Consider the following 23,280-nt stretch of genomic DNA (forward strand, 5'->3'; position numbering starts at 1 on the left):
TATCGATGTTCTCCCAAATATTGCCTTGTTAATCTTGGTCCTCCAGTCATTTTTGATGCATGTAATATAAAACAGTGGATGTTGAATGGCTTGCAACAAACAGACTGGTGACCAGTTACTTCATTAGCCTATCCAATTGCACGTCATTAATCCTGACCTAGATTCAAGGATACATGCAAGATCCTCCACTTAATCCCTGTTGCTGAGGATATGCATTCCCCAGAGTGGTAAGAAATAATAAAAATCTGAAAAAACATACCTAAATCTTCATTGCCGTTGAGTCCAAAGATGTACACATCTTTAACAAAAGCCTGGAGTTCAACATCTGTCCTAACTGTCTCGTCGCTGTCATAATAGATGTTCACAACATCTGAAACAAAGCTATTGAGAGAAGAGTAAAGCATTAAGACCTGTAGAAACCGAATTATAACATTTCCTTTTGTAATTACTATGGGACTGTTAGATTTAGCTGTGTTATGTATACATTGTAAATATCATTGTAACTGAAGTATAGTGGAGTAGTGGTAATATGGAATGCAAAAGTAGATTGTTTTCATACTACTGGTAAGTGTAATTTAGAGGCTATATTTAAAAACACTTCCCATAATTCATGAAAGGGTAAGTATGATTTAGAATGTTAGCAGTTCCATAAGACCTTAAAGCAGGGTGGCAGTATTTTGTTTCAAATGATTTAACTGGTGAAGGTTAGCTGAAATGATTGTCGACTTGAATGAACAACTGTTTACTGAATGCACTTTTGTGTTTCAGATATTTTAAACAACAATAATGGACAATAAAGAACATGTGGGTGAGTGCATTATCTCCACCTAGCATTGCATCCCTCATAGCCTCCAGCTAGCCTCAAACATGCTACAATGTACAATCAAGTGTACTTTATTGCTTATTTCAATGACCAAACAGCTGGTCTGATTGATACTCCACTGTACCTCTTGGTGGCTTCCCACACCATATTTCCATCATCTCGATAAAAGTAATAGGGGAGCTCCTCCTTGCTTTCCATGCCTCTCATTTTTATTTCTTCAGGGAAACAGAGAGATGAGAATGTGAATTGTTTTATGGCTCTCTGCACTAGCTGAACGTGTCCTCCACCACCTGTAGCGTTTGCCTGAAAGTGATATAAACATACAGGGCATTAATGCAAGAAGTTCTTGTGTCCTGTAATATGATGGTCATATTGAGCAGCTATAACCTGAGTCATCATTATCTTCAGAACCCTCAGAGGGTAAACCTATACAAAACTAAGTCAAGTAGACAAACGTTTCGACTTGTTCTTCTTCAGTGTACATTGTACATGGAAAAACACATGGCTAATATTCATAGAATGCAATATAGACCACAACTGCTGCTTTTAAAGGAATCACATCTGTTACAAAATGATCCAGAAAGCCCAGGAGAGTATTTAAAGAAAAAAATTCTGATACTACAAATGTAAGATTATGTGCAAACTTAGGTTTTACAATACATCTATGAAGCGTGATTAAAGGCCAACATCCAGTACTAAATCAATAACATTTAGCTAGAGCTATGACCACAATTTTTGCATCACCTAGAATTTTAGGATTGAGAGAGAATTAAAATTAAAAATGTATATGAACATACTGTATCTATTGTATTTAACACCTTGTAATCAAAGAAACTACAAAATGATATCTCTAATACTGCTTACAGGATAAAAACTTGTAAGCCTCTCAAATGACTGCTGGCAGTGTGGTTAATTTTTAATGTCTTTCAGTTGAATGTTAATTAGCAGGAATGTAGGCTGTGCTATTTTGCTGATACTGATAACAGAGTAATCATCTTTCATGTAAAGAACAGATTCTCTAGGATTATCGCTTAACAAGCTTTCAATTGGAATATACTTCTGGGTCCAGTACTGCACACTCTACCGGTGCAGCACCACACAAAGAGGAGGCACTAAGTGAAGTACTGACCTTATCAAACAGGCCACCCTCACAGATCAGCTGCTCCCGAGCCTTGGTGTTGAGCGCTATTGTAAATTTCACATGGGGAAAGATCAGCTGTGAAACACATTGAAGTCAATAAATATGAATATAAAGTACACCACATTTCCATCTGTACCACTGCCAATGTTCAATGGGCATTCCTGGCTTGAGTACTAAACTCTGTATATATCCAATAAGATATGTGTATGCTGTACTTTGTTATGATGTTGCAGTCAAATATCAGAACAGGTTTCTTTGGAACACATTTCCATACATTTTGATTTGGAATCAGTGGGTTAAATAGAGGTCTAACTTCAAAACAGCAAGTGAGCAAGTTTATGTCCAGATATTTGGCTGCAGCATTGTTAAAAATAGCACATATATATATATATATATATATATATATATATATATATATATATATATATATATATACACACACACACACACACATATATATATATATATATATATATATATATATATATATATATATATATATATATATATATATATGGGTTAACCAAATAAATTACAGTGCATGGTTGCAATAAAATTAGCTTAATTCGAAACTTGTAGATGTGAGATCTACTGTACATAGCGAATAAAAGTGTGTGACAGGTTAGATACATGTATTGTTTTTATTATTATTATCTGTATGTGAATCTAAAAAAACTGAGACATGGTAAAAAGGAATCCATTATTCTGACATGATGTATCAAATAATCTGGCAGCATGTTGCATTTTGACCACATGGATAGGGTCATATTTGTTGAATTATGTTCAGTAAAATACCCAAACCAATACAATCTGAATGTTCAGATTCTTGATTCTTTATCAGCATGATGGAAGGAACTGGAATCAGTCAATAAACTGACGTGCGCACAGGGTAGGGTTGTGTGATACTTTTCTGGCTCCTGCTAGCCTGATTCCTCCAATACAGACAGGGGAGGAGTTTATGTGATAAGGGTTTTGAGCTTCTGACATTAACATAGGGTTGAAGACCCTAAGAAAGCAGTACCTTGAATAGGGGGTGGACGGCTGGCAGCTGGCAGCTGGCGGTACATAGCTATCCCAAACACTTCTGAGATGATATGGGTGCGCAGGAGGTGGGTGACAGTCTGGTGTATTTGGAAATCTGAAGAACGCACCCAGATTTTCGCCAGCAGCCAATCATATTTCTCATCACTAGGCAGGTAAATGGGATTGTTTTCTCCTGGTGTCTGGGCCAGCTGTTGAAGAAATTAACATGGTAACCATTGTGTTTTCCATCAGGTAAATGTTGTTTAAAGAAAACACAGATGCATTATTATATATATATATATATATATATATATATATATATATATATATATATATATATATATATATATATATATATATATATATATAATCTTAGAACTTTCACCTGCCTATCAGGAAACTTAATTTATGAGGGACAACCACCTTTACAACAACAATCCCTGATAACCAGGCATTACCAGCCAACAATGCCATTATGCACACAGCACTGCTGTATATTCTGCTTTTTTCCTCACCATAAAGGATATTACTAAAATGTCTGAGTGTCTTTCTTGTTTTGTAAAACTGATTCTGCTTTAGTGGTTAACCACTGCTCCTTAGAATAGGCTGTTAGCAGAAAACTATTCTTAACCATATTACTGACATGCAAAAAACATCAGCTTACTGGTATCTGCTTCTAGATTTCTAGATTTTCAACATGAAACACAAGTTCTTATTGTAATATTACAAGCACATTAATACTGCGCTTCCATACATATCCATATTTGAGAGCTGAACCTTGATTTAAGAGGTTTGTATCGGTAAAATCATGATTCAGTATTTTAGAATGTATGAAACGGCAACTGGCTAGGCTATGTATTACTGTTTTGTTTCAAAAGGGAAGTTCAAAAGAAAGCAAGCTTTCAAAACGGATATTTTGAGTTGCTATTTTTACAAATCAAAATATTAATTTCACAAACATTATCTTGCTTCCAACCACAAGACTTAAGAACTGGTTGTTCACACTTTAAGTAATTGTAGCTAACAAAATAGTTCATATGTCTCAGCCATGCATATCTATTTACTGTATAGGTCTCAATGTGCAGTTCAGAAAGAAACACATGTTGTAGCAAACCTGTGTTTTCCTTTTTAATCATGATATCCGGTACTGATATCCGGTTAAAGACAGTTTGCAAGCCATGGCTTTAGAGTGTCTTGCACAGAAAGTAAAATTGTCTCCAGCCTTCACTGGCTACTTTCCTGCCAATAACCAATCAGCTACTTCCCTTATTGACTGACATGCTTTCAGTCAGTAACATGTTTTGATCCAGATGGTAAAATAACCCAAGAAGTTCAAATGTAAACAAATAAACTTTGAATCTAAAAGAAAATGAGCGCTTCCTTTAACCAAAAGCCAAGATACATGTCACGTTTTAAAATGAAAATACATGTGCACTATAACATTGTGCTTCTTTCAAAACCATACATTTGATAGATTTGTAGCTAATGGAAGTGCAAAATGTATGGGATTATTTTGTCAGCTACTTTAAAATGTGCTTGTTCATAGGTATTGTCCAAGGCACTACAAAATAAATGGATGTCACTTGTTCCAATCTGAACCACCTCACAATAATCAAAAAGTTATACAATCATTTATCTTGTACTAGTGTTAAAACAGGTTCTAGTGGTAGACAAAATCAAAGACATTAAGATTATCAATATCAAAGTGAATAATAAAGTAAATACTGGTAATGTTTTTCATGGACACGCCAAGTCTTTTTACTGGGCTGTTTCATCAATGCCATTACATTTAATACACTTTTTACCACAAGGTTTCATAAAGGCTGAAAATAAAGTGCACAATATTATTGCATCATTTGACATATGTATATAAAAGCTATGCATTCTGTGAAAGCTAGTGCTTCACATTCTCACTCAGTTTCAACCTGCTCGGAACAGGGAGAATAGTGAGCAGCCCAGTTCCAAACCCCTCCATCTCCCCTCACGCTGGGTACTGACAAACAGGCAGGAGAGCCTTCACTTTGTAAGCTGGGTGAAACAGCAGCTTTCTCCTGTTTGACATTAGAGATTGCTTGTAGATGTATCATATTTATAATGCAATATAAGAAATCTGCCGTTTTTGCAGTTACATTTTAACGTCATGTCTGGCAGTACTTTTTGTCCTGGGGACCCCCTGTGGCTGCAGGTTTACATTCCAACCAAGCTCTCAATTATTTAACTAGATCCTTAATTAAACTGACAATTTGATTAATTAGGCCTTTTTAATTGTTTTCAGCTCTTAAACAGTTGCAGAGTTGACGATAATTATGAAATGCTAATTCAAGTTAGCTATAAAATGTCATAATTACCTTGAACTTATCAGCTGAATTAAGGATCTAGTTAAGTAACTGAGAGCTCAGTTGGAACCAGCAGACACAGTGGGCCCCCAGGACCAGGGTTGAGAAAGACTGATTAATAGATCAACACAACATTGATGTTAACCCAGTCATATTAGGATTGTGACAAAGTAGGATGCTGGACTTTTAGTTAAATGCAATATCCTGCTTTGTCAACAGTATGCATTTATTCAAACTGTTGACTTACTATCAGCAGAATCTGTTTCTGTACTGAGAAGTGCTGCACACAAAAGGTAAACATTGTAAAATAAAATGTGTTATTACTGCTACATTATGTGATTTATTTATTTTGACAGAGGTTTCTTATTTTATATAGATGTTAAGATACCCCACCTCTCTATATAGGTTAATGGCTGGTTTCACAGACCCTGATTAGTACTAATCTTGGATTACCTTATTAGAGTCCAAGATTAGAGTTAATTGGGGTCTGTGGAAGCAGCCTTAAATATTTTTAGTCATTATAGTGAAACATAACCTGAATTTTGGAAAACCTCATGATTACACATATACTGTATATAAATATTTAAAATATAAGATAGCATACAGAATGTCTTTGTGGTAAAGTACCAGCCAAAAAGGTCAATAAAAACATGTGCCATGAGAAATATAACACTTCTCCCTTTAGTCATTGGTTATTTACACAGAAACAAAGTTTCACTTAATTATTGAGTATCAAAGACCATTAGACTCAGTGCAAACCTCTCTCTTAATAAAAGAGAACTGCTGACCTGGCTTGTGTGAGATGGACTACTCACCCTGCCACATAGAACCCCCTTTGTACAGTTATGGTGAGAGGCACTTGGTATTACTATTATTACAGATAAAGAATACCAGCTTTATAATGGTTTCTTAAAGTGAATTTCGAATTAAAAGGCTGTTCATCGTTTCACCTGAATGGCAATGGGGAGGACCTTATTCTGCAAGTTCTTGTACAACAGGCAGATCGGAGCAGCCAAATACTGGATGGTGCAGGGATCAGTTGAGTTGGCAGAGACCCCATCCAGAAGGCTGTAGTCTGCTATGTAGACATTGCCCTCCTGTAGTAAAAAAAGATGCATATATTACATTGTAGAAGTGACTAGGTGGTGCAACCTGCTAATTCACAAGCCTGCCATGCCTACCTGCCCAAATCTCAACCAAGTAACAAAATAAAAGAAACGTCATAAACCACCACACAATTCAGCGCAGTCCCTGTCTTGAGAGCCCTGGACTGAATATAGGAGGTGTTTAGGTCACAACTGAGGGGAACCTTGCCCCTTCCCTGCCAATGTTCCCCACCTTTCATTAGCATTAATTTCACTTTTTAAAAAATCAGTAAAGCATTGTTTTGCATTACCTTGCATTTTCAGCTGTTTTACAGTAAAAACAAATATGGTGGGCTGTTATTATTTACCAAACTATGAAAGAACATATCACACAAACACTAAGAAATAAGTTTTTTTGATACTAAAAAAATAATTTTGGATTGTGAAATGCTGTGGTTTTGAGCAATTAGTCGTAACACATTCAGAGTTCAAAGAACATTGTAATTATTATTATCATTTTTTTTTTTTTTTTTATTTAGTAATCGTCAATTAGTGTTTTTTTCTCCACAATTTAGTAGTGTCCAATTATTTTGTTTAGCTTAGCTCACCGCTACCACCCCTGTGCTGACTCGGGAGGGGTGAAGACAAACACACGCTGTCCTCCGAAGTGTGTACCGTTAGCCGCCTGCTTTTTTACACACTGCAGACTCACCATGCTGTCATCCAGAGCTACAGTGTCGGTGGACAATGTAGCCCTGGGCAGCTTACAGGCAAGCCCGCATGCACCCAGCCAGACCACAGGGGTCACTGGTAAAAGCAGTGAGCCGAGGACACCCTGTCCGACCTAGCCCCTAATTGTGGGCCGCTTTCTGGCAGCTCCCATCCTCGGTCGGCAAATGAATAGTCTGGACTCGAACTGGAGACTTCCAGACTATATGACGCATCCTGTACTATACACGAGTGGTTTTACTGGATGTGCCACTACAATGTAATTATTAAGTAACTACTGGTTACGACAGTAAAGTTTCGTTTGTGTTATAAGGATGCGAGGAATAACAACACTGGTTTTTAGTTTCTAGGATTCATGCATTAGTAATTAGAATATAATTAGTACTTGCTAAGTAGCAGCTAACCTAATTACTTTATATTGTCCCTGTTATTGCACTGCTGTTCCAAACTATTTCTCAGTGGTACTGTAGTTATGTGTCACTGAAAGTGTCACCCTGTGAAGCAGACCCACCGTTATTTCCTCCTCCAGGGTCAGGTTGCGCTCCAGGCTGCAGTCCACCATTTCAGTGGTGACAGGGAACTTGTCAGGCAGCTTGGTGCACTTCCGAATCATTACTGGATTACAGCCATTCAGGTACTGGTACCCAAACATGAAATCCTCCTGCCAGTGCTGCATGACATATTCTGCAGGGGAGCAAGATTTGGAGAGATATTGTGAGATACTGCAGAATCACAGGTGCCCTATTGGCCACAGGGGTCGATGATGTGCGGTGAGCCGTGGATTTCCCTGACGACCTAAGTTCTCTCTACCTGGGCAGTGCTCAGCCAATTGTGTGCCGCCCCCTAGGAACCCTCGGTCATGGTCGGCTGTTTCATAGCCTGGATTCGAACTTGCGATCTCCAGGCTACAGGGCAAATCCTGCACTCCACACGGAGCGCTTTTAGTGGATGCGCCACTCGGGAGCCCTTAAGGGGTTATGAGTTTTAGATCTCAGAGGATAAAGACCTACTGCTTCAAGATATTGCCTTCATACTCAGTACACATGTGTATTCTGTGATTCGACAGGTCAAGTTCCAATGTTAGTGTCTTACAAAAACATTAACCCTTTCCTTGCAGTTTTTTTTTTTGCAGAGGCCACTGCCACAGTGCCAAAGTTTTGTATCTCAGAAACCATTTGAGGTATTGACTTCACATTTGCAGAGTTGACTTCACTCTTCATGTAAATGTGTTGCTGACCATGAAACTTAACTCTGCCCTGATATGGCTGCCATTATTATTATATTTTAGCAAATGCCTTTATCCAAGGTGACTTACGGAGACTAGGGTGTGTGAACTACGCTTCAGCTGCAGAGTCACATACAACAACGTCTCACCCGAAAGACACAAGTGACTTGCTCAAGGTTACACAGTGATTCAGTTAGAGAGACAGGATTTGAACCAGGGACCTCCTGGTTACAAGCCCTTTTCTTTAACCACTGGACCACACAGCCTCCTATAGACTTATCAGAATGACAATTCAATTTAATTTGATATTCCCTGATACACAGCCATCCTATAACAAAAATTATTGTTTTTTTCAGTTTTGTCCTTTAAAATTGGTCTAGCTGTGACCAGGGAAGGCGCTAGAGAAATTGCAGTTGGGTTGCTTTATTTATCCTTTTTCATTTAGAATACACACAAGACACAGCTGGACCACACAGCCTCTCATATTGAGGTCATGTGACCTTAATATTACAGCATAGAGACAGTACACTTATAATTGTCTTAATGCTCGGTACAAAGATGTAGTATTCTTTGATTAACATCAACTCAAGTGCAAGACATTCACACCTCTCCCCCAAATGGTGACATGCAATGATTGAGCCACAAAGAGCAGAACAGCACTGTGGCAAAGTGGTTTGTAGTGCTTCGGTACATAGGTGATTTGAGGTGCTCCAACAAAGGACAAACACAAAGTTTACCGGTCAGGTTTCTTTTAATGCCCTTTAAACCGGGTTTCAAATAATAAAGCTGGCTCTACCCAGCAATGGGTATTGCCAGCAAAAACTGGACTAAAAATAATAAAGCAGGTTCTACCCAGCAATGGGTATTACCAGCTACAAAACAAAGGGGTTGCAGTCCCGAAATAATAACCACAGAACACACGTCTCCAAACTGGGTGCTCTGGTGCAGGTGCGGTGCTCTGAGTGCTGGTGCTCGTGCGCGTTCAGGTCCGGGCTTCTCGCTGCAGCTCCAGCTTCGTATCAGCCGTCTGGCAAAACAAACACAACACTCCTCAATGAACCCACACTTCATTCAGGGTTCCGTCCTTGTCTCCTCCCATTAACCACAACAAAGGAGACGATTATGGCGTCACGTCCCCCTAAAGTACCCTAAGCCCCGCCCCCTCCGATAGCTAGTTCAATCACATCTCCTCCAATTCATGACTGAAACTTCGCTCACCTTACTAGGGCGATGACCCCAAGGTACCTTAACGCCGCCCTCTTCCTGAATGGCCAGTTCCCGACTGTCCCTGGGATGAACTGCCCAACAATTCAGTAGGAAGCCCGCAGCTCCTGTTGTACAGTGCCCTCACCGGTCGAGAGGGAGATTGTTGATTCGGATTCATTCGCTCTCCGTCACAAGCACATATAAATCCGAGCAACAGAAAAGGTTGCTTTGACTGGTGGTCACAATGACTGAACAGCAGAACTAATCCAGGGGAATCAAAAAAATTGTACTATTGTATACTCATGCATACATATTGTACATTGTGTGAGATTAATTAAACTGTATACACTTTAAAAGATGAACTTGATGTTACATACTGCCAGTACATCAAAAGCAACCATCCAGAGAGTTTACAACATTATTCTGGCCTTTACAATGTGAACACCAAGCCCACAGCTTGTAAACCACGACCGCCACATAGTCCACAGGGACCTTCTCATGAATGAGTTGCAACAGTACATGTCAATGTGCTTAGTCAAGAAGGAAGCCTCTATATGGCCACTTAAAAAAAATTACAAATACCATGAAATATATTATTTATTAGCAATACAAAAGGGGAATTACCCTGGGGAAGGGGAAATATTATTATTTCCATGGTTCTTCATAAAGGGATATTCAAAACTATTCAGTACTCTAACTTGAAACTCAGTGACTAGGGATGAGAAATGATGGGTCAAATCAAAATTGATAATCAGACTTTACGCATTCTCAACGACTGATGATCGATTAATCATTCATATGTTTCCACATAGTTTTTCAGTCTGAATGTTACAAGTTAAACTCGTTCTGTATTGCTATTTAGTTTTGTTCAAATAGTTCTCTTTAAGTAGTGCGAACCAAGTTTTTAAAATAAATTTGCTTTTCTTAGCACTAGCCATGTTAGCACTGGTCCCTATTTTTTTTTTCAAATGTGTCCTTAATTTCAGGCTCATAACCACAACCACTCTCCCAGGATCCAGAGTGACTTTGGAATCACATGTCCTGCAAACCAGCATACATGGATAGCTTATATTGCAAAGAACATGGATACAAATGAACTTGTTTTATATCACCTCGCTTAATATTATGCCCCGTTTATTATCATGATTTTTCAAAAACCACTTGCCATATCTCTATAAATATCATCTCACAAATCTGCTTAGAAGCAGTAAGGAGAAATTTAACCTTTAACTGCTTTAATCAGAAAATTCATTAATTGGGAAATTACTGCAGCTTAAAGTCTAACAGCTGAGTGTCTTTTTCTGATAACAAGCTGAGCTCAGAGCAGCTGATTTCAAATTTGCCACCTTTCTGAGACAAGGGGAGGGGCGGCGCTAACAGCATAAAATATGCACACAAAAGCAAGGAAGTTTTAACAGCGACAGCATGGGAGAAGTATTCCGTGGGCCAAGTAGAGAGCAGTTAGAAGCAGATTGAAAGGAGGTTGACAGCTGCAGAAACTAAACTTTAAACTTACAAAAAATAGTAGATAAATAAAAAATGACTAACATGGCCTTCAAGACAGTAATCTGTGACACCTGCATGATGCGGGAAATCCGAGAAAACCTAGCAGAGCTAAGCCAAGTGTATGTAAAGTGCCGCACGATCCAAGACTTGCTTAAATGATTAAGTATGCTAGAAATGGAGTTGCAGGAAATGAGACAGAAACAGGGGTTTGAGAAGCTGGCACACCCACAATTCATGGAAGTTTACACCTCTAACAGACAGAAAGCCACCAAGGAGATAGAAGAGGGTCAAAAGAGCTGGGTTCAGGTAGGCAGAGCAAGGAAAAAAGAGAAAAATGAAACGTAGTCAAACACAACCAAAAGAAATCAAAACATCAGACAAATCTGAGCCACTTCAAAACTTAGATGATCAAAACCAACATCAAGAGAATGAAAGGAACAACATCTAAGACCTTATAAACAGTCCTGGCCAGGCAGCAAAAATAAAGGAGGTCATGATTGTCAAGGACTCCATACTGAGAAACACAGCAAGTTCAGTGTGCAGTCTGGACCCCCTTACAACAACAGTGTGCTGTCTTCCGGAAGCCTTTGTCATGCACATCACTGAGAATGTGGACAGGCTCCAAGAACGATCAGGAGACAACCCAGCAGTAGTCGTCCACATCGGTACAAACAACATTGGAATAGACAGACCAAAATCCCTGCAAAACAAATTCAGAGAGCTAGGAAGGGAATTAAAAGACAAGACCAAAACTGTGGTATTTTCTGGGGTACTGCCGGCACCTTACAAGGACCATAAGGATAGCTGGAAATAAATCATCTAAATGATTTAGATTCTGGTATGGTAAACAAACTTGTTAAATTTGCAGGTGACACAAAAATAGGAGGAGTGGCAAACACGACTGCAGCAGCAATGGTCATTCAAAATAATCTAGACAGCATTCAGAACTGGGCAGACACATGGCAAATGACATTTAATACAGAAAAGTGTAAGGTACTGCATGCAGGCAATACAAATGTGCATTATAAATATCACATAGGAGATAGTGAAATTGAAGAAGGAATCTGTAAAAAAAGACCTAGGAGTTTATGTGGACTCAGAAATGTCTTCGTCTAGACAATGTGGGGAAGCTAAAAGAAAAAGACCAACAAAATTATTGGATCTATATAGGGAAAAGTGTTGAATTTTAAATCAATGGAAGTAATGTTAAAACTTTACAATGCATTAGTAAGACCTAATCTAGAATATTGTGTTAAGTTCTGGTCACCTCGTTAAAAAAGGATATTGCTGCTCTAGAAAGAGTGCAAAGAAGAGCGACCAGAATTATTCTGGGTTTAAAGAATTTAATCTATTCAGTCTTGAACAAAGAAGATTATGCGGAGATCTGATTCAAGCATTTAAATTTCTAAAAGGTACTGACAATGTCGATCCAAGGACCAGGGGTCACAAATGGAGATTAGATAAAGGAGCATTCAGAAAAGAAAATAGGAGGCACTTTTTTACACAGAGAATTGTGGGAGTTTGAAACCAAATCCCCAGTAATGTTGTTGAGCTGACATCCTTCAAGGGATCCTTCAAGAAGATGCTTGATGAGATTCTGGGAACAACAAGCTACTAACAACCAAACGAGCAAGATAAAAAAAAAAAAAAAAAAAAAAAAAAAACAAAACAAAAAAAAAAAAAAAAAAAAAAAAAAAAAAAAAAAAAAAAAAAAAAAAAAAAAAAAAAAAAAAAAAAAAAAAAAAAAAAAAAAAAAAAAAAAAAAAAAAAAAAAATAAAAAAAAAAAAAAAAAAAAAAAAAAAAAAAAACAAAAAAATGGGCCTAAATGGCCTCCTCTCTTTTGTAAACCTTCTTATGTTCTTATGTTCTTATGACAAAAAAAAAAAAAAAAAAAACAAAAAAAAAAAAAAAAAAAAAAAAAAAAAAACAAATGGCCTCCTCTTGTTTGTAAACCTTCTTATGTTCTTATGTTCTTATTGTCACATGCTGCGTGGCTGGGCTTTACTAAGTAGCCACAGGATAGAATTAACTTCCAATGCAAATTACAACCAATAATCATCTTGACTGATAAACCGACATTTTGTGCAGCCTGTCAAATGCTGCATGGGCGGTCTTAATGGGCTACAGTTCAGTTAGAAAACACCAAGGTCAGCAAAGTTTTTCTTTTTTACAAAAAAAAAAAAAAAACACCAGGTGCTAACCTTAATTGATGGCACTCATCAGTTGACATTTCATGCTTTTTTAGATAATGACACAAACTGTTTTTTCCAGTTAATGATACAAAACATAATGTGATATTCCAAAATGTGATACTTTACAATGTGGTATTTTGTAATATAATACTTTGTACTGTAATATTATGTAAGAATTGTAAGTCGCACTGGATAAAGGTGTCTGCTAATAAATAAATAAATCAAAATAAATAATAATAGTAAACCATATGCATTTGTTTAAATGTCAAGAATGACTAAATGTACAACTTTAAAACACTGCTCTTTAATTCACCGTTAGTTTTCTTTGTTTTTTTTTTTTCTTCTCGCACTTGTAATGTGCTGTCATAGGCAAACATGAAACCCGGTTTACATCATGACCCGCTTTATATTCCAAATTATGCCTGCACTGCAATCATGATATTAAGCGGTTTCATCTGTATTTAATTACCTGTTTCAACCACAGGGGCCAGGATTCTATCCTGTTGGCCACCACTTTAACGCTTTGGCATCTCAGTCCATTGAATTGAATGTAAATGCAAGTTCTGTAGTTGAGAGGTAAGTATTACTGGCCCAATTTAAATTGTCCAGGACCTGAGCAGAACTCTAGCCACCGTTCACAAATGGTGGACTACTGCACTTCCTTTAGGGGGTGTTATCTCTCGAATCAGCTACAGTATACTGTCAATGTCAGCTTATGTCGTTAATAAACGTTGGCTATCTAATCACATTGTTACAACATTTGTAGTTTGACACAACCAGCAAAACTCATTAAAAATATATGTCACGTTTTGTCAAGTTTTAATTGTTTTATTCATTGTCGGTTTTATTGTATACTGTTTTAGGTGCACCATTTATTACATTTTTTACACTGTGTTTTATTTATTTTTAAAACCAAAGGGAGAACCCAATAAGGGGTTAAATTTATATGTTTTATGTACCAAAGGGAGACTCCAATAAGGAGTTTTATGTATGTGTTTTATCTTTTTAATTATTTATCACAGGCACGGTTACAAGTGATTGGGACCTTAATTGTAGGTGCAAGTCATCAGCACCTCTTGATTAGTTACCCCTATAACTGGAACCAAAAGAACAGGTAAGGAGAACATGGGGGGAACACACTAGAACTGGACATCGGCCATTTTGGACATGGAAGGAAAAGAAGCAGCGCTGGAGCCTAAACAATGAACACATTGAAGAGAAGCAGAAGGAAACAAAATGGCACAACTAAATGCAGTGAACACTCTACGGCACAGAAAAGAAAGATAAGTGCTCTTTGCACAGAGTAAGAGAATGCTGTTTCACAATGGACTGCCAGTATAACTCATGTTGTTGATGTAAGCGTCCTGTTTGATGGATGATATTGTTCTAATTATTGTTATCTGTTACATGACTCCAGTACATAGGGACTGTGAATGGAATAAGTATACTGGTGGACTTTAAGATATCTTTATTGTATTATGAGTGCTGATGCATTGTAGTTTTGTCTGTCTCCAAGGCTTGCCTTCTCTCTCTATTCCAGAAGAAGGTTTGCAGAGAAGATGGACTGCTGTATTACCTGCTCTCTCTTCCTTCATTCCAGAAGGATTGCAAAGAAGATGGACTGCTGTAGGCTCTCACCATCTAGAGTTAAGTATCAGTGGCCTGGTCAGAAGACTAAAGGTCTCGTAGGGAGGGGCCGAATGCTGGGTGTGTGAATTATCTCCGCTCAGACAGTGAAAACCGATTGTTTTCATTGTTTCTCCAGGATTGATGTCATAGAGGGAGGGAGGAAGCACCCCCTGGAGGCGGCCGTGGGATCTGGATGCAAAGTATTGGCATTGTCAGCTGGATTTTAGTGGACAAATTAAAGTGCCTGCATTGTGCATCACCTCCATGCTACAGGTTTGCTAAGATAGTCAGGTGAAAGATCTCAGTAATTGGCCTCTAATTATGTCATTATTTGATATGTATTTCTTAACCAACCGGATGACTACCTTAATGATTGATAAGGTTAGGTGCCAATGGATACTTTCAGGTTTTGTATGTACATGTAAATTACATTTACATGTGTACACGATATAATAATATGCTGTAATGCTTATCATTTTTGTATTTGAATCTACAGTCATGGGAGGGCAAAGTTGTCCCTTCTAATTCAGGTTTTAGTTCCAACCATATTGTTTTCAATGCCTTGAACAATAGTTATTTTGGTCAAATGGGGCCTCAATTTGATCTTGGGAATTACTATTGAGGATAATGGAGATGGGTTTAAAATATAAATGCAGAAGGGAACAATGAAAGTACATTTAGAAATTCCAACATAATTAAAATTGTGGCTTGACAACGCTGGTTCTGAAATGGAAGACAAACGTTAGGAAATCTGTATTATCACCAAGTCTATATTTTATTCAGTGAGACTATAACAGTGATTTAATGTTACCACATGTGCTTGTTAGAAAACAAATTATAATTGCCAGTTATACAGTGGCAAATCTAGAGCACTAAGGTTCCATTTGTGTGGCAATCAAAAAGAATAACTGGCTACCTAAACCTCTATTCAGGTCCTAAGTGAGTAATGAGTAATAGCATTCAGTTTAAATACAGTATCAGACTTTAGATAGTTAATTTAGTTAACCCTTCTGTCAGATGGAAAGCAAGGTTGCTTCTATTTATTGCTACAGTTTGGGAGCCAAATTAGACCAGAAGACATTTCCTGGGATATGAAGTATGGAGCACCTTAAATATAAAAGCACCATTTAGATACATTACTTGATTACAATGAGGCCAACAGTCTAACAGATGGACAACCAAGGTTCTTTTCTTTATTGCATTAGTGCTTACCCTTGACTGCATCTGGAACTCTACTGCTTATAGAAAGATGCCATATTAAACAGAAACAGTACTGCCTATCGTTAGGTCATGTAAAAATTAAAGACTGGGCTTTCTCTTTTTATATTCGGAATGAACATTAAGCATATTCTGTCTTTCCAATGACTAAAGGCTTGTGATACTCGCACAATGGAGTTTAAACAAAGATGGCTAATTTAGTTAAGCGCTCAGCTTGTGTGGCAAACTTATCTTTAGCTTTGTTTTGTTTTCTTTTCTTTATTAAAGGTGACACTAAGGCTACCACTGCAGGTACCCCAGTTTCAGCACCTGTGTTCATTAAATCAGGCTGACTGTGCGGTGTGTCAACACCCAATGCTCTGTGTCTGCCTCAGTATTGTTCAGTGGCGACCCACACACGCCACAAATCCCTGTTGCAGACATCAAATGCTGTTACAACAGTGTCCCATGGTAAAAGTAAAATGGAATAATAAAGTAGTGAAAACATAGTAAGAACAAAAAAGTAAATGTTAAAGTTTTATATGGGTATTCTCAGAACTCATTATGTACCCATGCACATTTTTGTGAACCGAATATCTCACATGTCATACAATACTTCATTATTTCTTTAACTATTCCCCCTCTTGGACCAGTATTGCCCACTTCTATTTCTTTAATTGCATTCAGTTGAAGTTCTAGTCTCATAGACAAAGGTTTGACAAGTGTCTTTATCACTGTTTGTGGCTCGTAAACTAAATGAAAAATGATGTTAGTTTTCACAAAATGTTGGTCCAGCAACTCCTAAAATGGGGGAAGAGTGAGAGTGACTAATGCAATTTGCAATTTATTGTAATAAAAAAGAGACAAGGGATGACACTGTCATAGCAGAGGTAATGGGAAAATAATGGATTTGCCAAGAATGGGTTAACTAAGTGCCGATAAAGAGCAATAGTATTGCTGTGTCTCAATGATGAAATTCTGGAGTGCCTGAGGCAGCAGTTTGGTCCCTCAGGCTTCCTTAATTTCCAACACAGATTTTGCTGACTATGCAGCCATTACTATTTTTAACAGTTTCTGTTGTAACATATAGAAAACATATATGTGCTCAACCAAATAAAACAGTGATGTTGGATAAAAAAATGGACACTAATGGACAGGCTCCAAGAGAGATCATCAGTACAATATGCTAGGAGATTCACCAGCATAGATAAAAGCTTATTCACACATACTAAGATGCATGTTTATTTTAATACTGTATCACTGAACTGTGCCTCACCTGATATTGTGTTACTGATCTTAATAAAGATCTTCTCAAAGTCTGCAAAGTCACTCCAGGAAGACTGGAACATGTGCATGAAACGATTCACGTAGAGGTTCTCCATCCTGTGTCAATAAAAAAAGGAAATTCAGCATAAACACCCCGCTTGGCTTGCATATAACATGGATCCACTTGTTCTGTAAATTTACAGACATTTACTGCAAAAAACACACCAGCATGTGTCTGTAGTTTTATAGGATTTGTTTTACCTTGTAAAGTCAAAATGACCATAATTTGGAGATTAAAAAAAAGGTTATGCGACTACAATTTGCCAGCCACATTATCATAATATGTCAGAGTTCATTGCATTTGTTCTGGGCAAAACAGATTGAGTTCTTTAAGACTCTCCAGGGCACAATGCCCCTTTGTGGTGACATTTACAACCTTATCATAATCTCCTTGGACTTTTGGCTGTATCCCCGTGTGCTTGAGGAGTCTTTTACTACACCAAGGTCTTTCTCTTGGTGAGCATGTTCTAGTTCTATATCACCCATCTGGTATTTGGATCCTATATTTTTGTGACCAGCATGTAACACTTTACAATTGTTTTTTCATTGCATTTCATTTGCTATGTTTTTGTATGCAGTCTAAGTTTTTGATTTTCTGGGTGGCTGGATGTCTGAAAATATGCTTACTACAGATATTGCTCTTGACTGCATCTTTTTTTATCAAGCTCTCACTGTATGTTTTTGCCACATTTGTTTAAAGTGATATGATTGCATTTGCATAGACACTCTATATCTTTAAGTCACATAAAAGATGTTGACAGGCACAACAGTGACTCCAAATTTGATTTCTTTTTTATATAATTCAGAGTGAATATTAAACCCATATTTTCTGCCTTTCCAAAGACCCACTTGCTATTCAATATTCGCAGGTTAAAATCTTGTCACCATCTAAACATGTAACCATATCTAAACCCTCACATGTATCTAAAGCCAAGTTTATTCATGAGACTTTTTTAGACTATTTAAAAAAAAAGCCAACAGTTGATCACACATATTTTAACCATTAAAAAACAAATAGAGTAACTCAGGTGTTAAAGATTTGTGAATACTAAAAAGATTTGGTACATATGTTGCTATGTATGCAAGACAACAATACATATTTTCCATGAGCTGCATGTCTTCAACAGTCAATACTCTAGGCTACTAATTAGACTCTCACATTAGCATAAAAATGTTCTTGCAAGACCTTTATTTCTGAATGTAGTTTAGTTTGCAAGCCTTTACTTTAACTTTGAAGTTCATTTATCAGACACATTGTAGATTCACTCCTGGTATATCCAGAGCTAATAGGACACTCCCTGTGGAATCTCCAGTGAAGAAACTCTGTAACTTCGCACAGCCACGACGCAATCATATGCCTTCTGACTGCATGACTCGACCTGCAATCCACATCATTGTGTCTTCAGCCTGCAGTAGTAGTTTCAAATATTTTGTTATGTTTTAACACTCTCACCGGACCACTGCGCTCTCATGATTGATTGTCCTCACCTATGTACAATACCTACGCTTTGGTGTAGTTCAGGACGAAATCCACTCCCTTTTCGCTGTCAAACTGAATGTCGCGAGGCAAATCCTTGCAAGTTTTGGCATCAATACTTAGAAAGAAACCTGGGTGCCATTCTATCCATCTTAGAAAAAGAAAGAAAGGAAAACATGTGAAAAACCTTCAGTAGAGAGGGCTTCTAAATCACAAGGAAGCTTAATGATTGCAATTGTTATTAAAATATATATTTACACAGTCTGTTTAAGTGGTATTTGTAGTTATGAGCCCTGTTTTTTTTTTGCAGAGAGTTTATAAACATTACCTGGAGTTAAACAGTTCTGTAAAACAGTTTCATGAACTGCAAAGTTTAATTATAATAAGTAGGCTTTAACTATTCCTTTAAAAAAGTCTTTCATTGTTGTGGAAAGTGCCCAATGTGTCATTAGACGGCATTTGAAACTATGTGTTTAAATGTTAGCTTGCGTAAGTTCAGGAGGCGTGTAGCAAGGGGGTTTCCAGTTTCCTGTCAATTAGTTCCTATTTACTATTTAAGCCCTGATCACTTTCACCTTTTGCTGTTTAGCGTTTCGTTTTTGTAGCACACGCTCAGACGCCGTCTTTTCCTGTTTCTCTGCTAATCTATACTTTGTTGCCTTTCACTGGAGGTCAGTTCTCTGCGCAGCGCTCCCAAGATATTATCAGATATTTTCCTACCTGCTCCGGTGCTGTTTCTCATCATTCAGCTTCTCCTTTCGACTGCAGGAGCTCCAGAGTTAGTCTTTCCTGCTCTTTCCAGCCCAGCAACAGCACCGTTCAAACCGCAGCTCAATTTCTCATCTCGTCCGCATCTTTATTAGACAAACTGGCTCTCTACTTAAATCTCTAAAGCTCCTTCAACAAGACATCGACATTCCCGTCGTCAGCGTTTGCCTTGCCATTGCTCCTCTATTTAATCCACCATAAAGATCTGTCAGCTGAACATTCCTTCACTCTTCGTTTGCAATCAAGCGCCCCTCCTCCGCTCCAAGAGCCAGCAAAATTACTGTTCCTCCACGGGATCCTTCCCTGAACTTCTATTGGCTACGTTCAACGTTTTAGGGACCTGTCCATTCAGTTTCGTGCTCCGTTTCGCCGTGTGGCGGCTTGTGCTTTCGACTCGTCACAACAAGATTCAACAACACTGCTGTTTTTCAACTTTTCCACCAGTGCTTCTCAGTTCGTGGCTACCACGTCAACGCCCTCATTGCGTGACTGCGGGGAGTGGTAAAAGTAACCATGGTGACCAGGCAGCTTAATCTGCACTGCGAGCTCCCTACTTCAGTACTGCAATTTTCTGGCTTGGTTGCTGCTGGGCTTTTACAACCTACGAGGGTTCGTTCAACTCGTTGAATTGTGACATCTACATACTGCGTTAATGTATTTATATACATGACTGACTGTCCTAAAACATGTAACGAAGATATTATAATCTAAAAGAGTATGCAATTGTTGTCTACACCGACAAGGATTTTAAGGACCTGGTCATGAAGCAACCTTACTCAGCTGTTTGAGATGCTCAGTATCTACCATCATAGTAACGTCCTGTTTTCCTGCATCACACATCCATTCCTGTGACTTATTCCTGTTCCCAGATTCGTGTTTTCTCATATGGCGCTGCTCCTCCAGTCCGACCAGCTTCATCAAAAGTCATCATTTCATCAACGCGAGCCACTAGTCAGTCATGGAACCATGTCCTACGACTTATCAATGTTTCAGTCAATGTCCTCCTACCCCCAATAGACAATAAAATGCTTCTGACCAATCAATAGGTTTTGTAGACACCTTGGAGCAACATATCCTTCATCCTCTCTGGTTCTGCAGTAGTCTCAGGTCTCTGCAATCTTCATCTCTGCCCAAAAGCAGCCCCATCTCTGGCTCCATCTAAATCAGCCTTAACTCCGAAAGACCAATATCTACTGCATTTAGCAGATCCCTACTCTCTGCACCAGACCACTGCACTCTACCGATGGTAGTGCTCTGTCTCTATTCCAGATCTCCGCTTCAGCAGATCTCTGTTCTCACAGCTGGGCCTCTGCACACTACTGACAGCACTACATTGTTTTCTTCCTCAGACCTCTGCTCTGTTCAGCAGATCCCGCCCTCTACTGTTAATTGCTCCTCACTACAGCAGATCTCCACTCCCTCTTCAGATCTGTTCACTACCGCAGCTGCAAAGTTGCTCTAGTTTACTGTTGAAGTCTGCAGCTGCACTTCTCCAGAGCCAACAATGCTCCAGCCTTCCTCCAATATGCAGATCGTGGCAGTATTCCCAGAATCAAGGCTAAGGCTAATCTCCATCTAATCAAAATACGGGGCACTTCTTCAGCAATCCTATTCCTCCCAAATGTTACAGCATTAATACTTGGTTTGAGATGTGGTACAAGACTGGAAATCTGTCTTGATTATGAGTTAAGGATTTCCACTATTAAGAGAATAACTGGCGTTGCGAAACCCAAATCTCTGAATGTGAGTTTACCTTTTCCATTTCAAGCAGAAATGATAGTAGCAAACCGCTGATCGATCCTGTATTAACTAACACATAGAAAGGCGGCATCTCATCTTTGCCCTCATTTCTAGAACATGGGGCGCAAAGGAGCCGTGCTTCCCCAGTAGCCGATTCATGTTCGCTCAGTCCAGCTACCACCTCAGCCCTCAGTTCCAACTCTTCTTCTGTCTCTACTTTCAGTATCCAAGTTCAGTCAGTTGGTCCCATTTTCCACAACCCCCATCCAGAATCCTCAGCTTCTCCAAATGCTATTTAACTGAAACCTACTCTCCGTAACCCCCCTTCAATCTGCTCAGCATTACATGTCTGCAGCCCTCCACCTTGTTCAAGCTCCTATTCTACAGCCTGCTCAGCGTCTTCAATCCCCTGCACCCAGATTCGAATAATCATAGCCCTTCAATCAAAACCTGGCTCTCATGGTCCGTGCTAGGAATTCTCTCCAACTCCCTCCAGTCTCTCCATATTCAACATTCTGTCTGACCCTCTGTGGGATTCTTAAGAGCTTTCCTCCTGCCTCACCTTCCCGTCTGTCTATATCAAAATATATTTTCCATTTGCTAATTTCCACTCTTCTGAAAAGCCACTCCCCCCCTACAATGATTTACCCATGCTTACTCCATCACTTGGCTGCGAACCTCAGGACGGATCAATTCAGCGCGGTTGGCCCACTCACACGTCAAGTATCAAGTTCCCTATCTCCCTTTTCAAGGTATCTCCACAGCAGGAACCCCCCCCCACTCCCCTCCTCAGACCATCTGTTCATTGATTCCTCTCACCCCTATCATCACTCACCTCGTCTCGAGCAGACCTCCCTCCATTCCTCTGCCCCTCCCCCCAAGCAGGCCTCCTTCCTGTCCACCCTCGCCTCGTGAGTAGGCCTCCCTCCTCAACTCCACCCTCTCCTCCAGAGCAGGCCTCCCTCCTCTCCTCCTTGCATAGCTCCCTCCTCTCCACCCTCTCCTCCAAGAAGACCTCTCTCCTCTCCACCCTCTCCTCCAGAGCAGGCCCCCCCCCCCCCCCCTCGACTCTCCTCTTTCCCCCCCAGCCTGATCATGAATGTGGGGGAACTGGTCCTCCTCTGCAGTGGATTCCTACATTCATTCATCCTTCCCTGATATAGCTGCTCCTTCTAAAAATGCTAGAATCATCTCTACTCTTCGGCCGATTCTCCCCCTACGAGGATCTACTCACGGAGACCATCTGCCTCACAGCCACCTTGGCTTTCTCAGAAGCTCTGAATTAACAGTTCCCTCAGCTTCTTGCTTCCCCTCGGTGGATATTCGTTTATGTGACCTCTCTTCTATTTCCAACTCCTATTTTCTTATTTCGGCTGCGCACTTCAAAGACAGACCAACTCCGGTACGATCCATTCATTCAGCTTTCAAGGACCAAGTCTGCTCTCTGCCCTTTCAGCAACATCAAGGACAGGCCTCCCTCCTCAGCTATTTACCCCATTCCTTCCGTATCGATGCAGCCACCTCCGCTGCAAGGGCCAGCATCAATCAGAGCCTGATCAAGACCATGGGGCACCGTCCTGTTCTGCAGTGGATTCTTATGTTCATTCATCTCCCTCTGACATAGTTGCAGCCTATTCCAAAATTGATAGTATGCCTGAAGTGGGGGCTACCTGTCTGCCGGAGCCACTAGAGGTTTTCCCCTAATTAGCTTCAAGGGGTTTTTTCATCTCCACTGAGCAGCAGGTATACATATAGTCATATCCTACTAAATTTACTAACCATTCTCCTGTTTGTCCCGTTTGTCCTTCTAGTCTTTTGTTTATGTTATACGCTGGCATGTGCTCTTTTGTTTGTCTCATGGTGTGGGTGATTTGGT

General features: G+C 39.2%; 1 pseudogene; it reads right to left on the reverse strand.

The window, feature by feature from the left end:
* Window positions 1-23,280, reverse strand: part of LOC121321675 — a 39,956-nt pseudogene that overhangs the window by 10,519 nt on the left and 6,157 nt on the right.

The sequence above is a fragment of the Polyodon spathula genome, chromosome 10 (genome assembly GCF_017654505.1).
Source record: "Polyodon spathula isolate WHYD16114869_AA chromosome 10, ASM1765450v1, whole genome shotgun sequence".
Taxonomy (NCBI): Eukaryota; Metazoa; Chordata; class Actinopteri; order Acipenseriformes; family Polyodontidae; genus Polyodon; species Polyodon spathula.